The sequence below is a fragment of the Lolium rigidum genome, chromosome 1 (genome assembly GCF_022539505.1).
Source record: "Lolium rigidum isolate FL_2022 chromosome 1, APGP_CSIRO_Lrig_0.1, whole genome shotgun sequence".
In the NCBI taxonomy this organism is placed as follows: Eukaryota; Viridiplantae; Streptophyta; class Magnoliopsida; order Poales; family Poaceae; genus Lolium; species Lolium rigidum.
The window spans coordinates 316141036-316142978 of NC_061508.1; positions in this window are offsets into that span (position 1 = coordinate 316141036).

Below are 1943 nucleotides of genomic sequence, written 5' to 3' on the forward strand. Positions count from 1 at the left end.
GGAGAGCATGCAAGATCATAAACAACACATAGGTAATAGATTGATAATCAACATAACATAGTATTCTCTATCCATCGGATCCCAACAAACACAACATATAGCATTACAGATAGATGATCTTGATCATGTTAGGCAGCTCACAAGATCCGACAATGAAGCACATAAGGAGAAGACGACCATCTAGCTACTGCTATGGCCCATAGTCCAGGGGTGAACTACTCACTCATCACTCCGGAGGCGACCATGGCGGTGAAGAGTTCTCCGGGAGATGATTCCCCTCTCCGGCAGGGTGCCGGAGGCGATCTCCTGAATCCCCCGAGATGGTATTGGCGGCGGCGGCGTCTCTGGAAGGTTTTCTGTATCGTGGCTCTCGGTCCTGGAGGTTTCGCGACGGAGGCTTTAAGTAGGCGGAAGGGCAGGTCAGGGGGCCACACAAGGGCCCCACACGCCAGGGCCGCGCGGCCAAGGCCCAGGCCGCGCCGCCCTGTTGTGGCGGCGCCTCGTGGCCCCACTTCGTAAGTCCTCCGGTCTTCTGGAAGCTTCGTGTAAAAATAGGCCCCCGGGCGTTGATTTCGTCCAATTCCGAGAATATTTCCTTACTAGGATTTCAGAAACCAAAAACAGCGAAAACGACAAACTGGCTCTTCGGCATCTCGTCAATAGGTTAGTGCCGGAAAATGCATAAATATGACATAAAGTATGCATAAAACATGTAGATATCATCAATAATGTGGCATGGAACATAAGAAATTATCGATACGTCGGAGACGTATCAGCATCCCCAAGCTTAGTTCCTGCTCGTCCCGAGCAGTGTAAACGATAACAAAGATAATTTCTGGAGTGACATGCCATCATAACCTTGATCATACTATTGTAAGCATATGTAATGAATGCAGCGATCAAAACAATGGTAATGACATGAGTAAACAAATGAATCATAAAACAAAGACTTTTCATGAATAGTACTTTCAAGACAAGCATCAATAAGTCTTGCATAAGAGTTAACTCATAAAGCAATAAATCAAAGTAAAGGTATTGAAGCAACACAAAGGAAGATTAAGTTTCAGCGGTTGCTTTCAACTTATAACATGTATATCTCATGGATATTGTCAATGTGAAGTAATATAACAAGTGCAATATGCAAGTATGTAGGAATCAATGCACAGTTCACACAAGTGTTTGCTTCTTGAGGTGGAGAGAGAGATAGGTGAACTGACTCAACATAAAAGTAAAAGAAAGGCCCTTCGCAGAGGGAAGCATTGATTGCTATATTTGTGCTAGAGCTTTGATTTTGAAAACAAGAAACAATTTTGTCAACGGTAGTAATAAAGCATATGTGTTATGTAAATTATATCTTACAAGTTGCAAGCCTCATGCATAGTATACTAATAGTGCCCGCACCTTGTCCTAATTAGCTTGGATTACCGGGATTGTCATCGCAATACACATGTTTTAACCAAGTGTCACAAAGGGGTACCTCTATGCCGCCTATACAAAGGTCTAAGGAGAAAGCTCGCATTGGATTTCTCGCTTTTGATTATTCTCAACTTAGACATCCATACCGGGACAACATAGACAACAGATAATGGACTCCTCTTTAATGCATAAGCATGTAGCAACAATTAATGTTCTCATATGAGATTGAGGATATATGTCCAAAACTGAAACTTCCACCATGGATCATGGCTTTAGTTAGCGGCCCAATGTTCTTCTCTAACATTATGCATGCTCTAACCATTAAATGAGTGGTAAATCTCCCTTACTTCAGACAAGACAGACATGCATAGCAACTCACATGATATTCAACAAAGAGTAGTTGATGGCGTCCCCAGGAACATGGTTATCGCACAACAAACAACTTAATAAGAGATAAAGTGCATAAGTACATATTCAATACCACAATAGTTTTTAAGCTATTTGTCCCATGAGCTATATATTGCAAA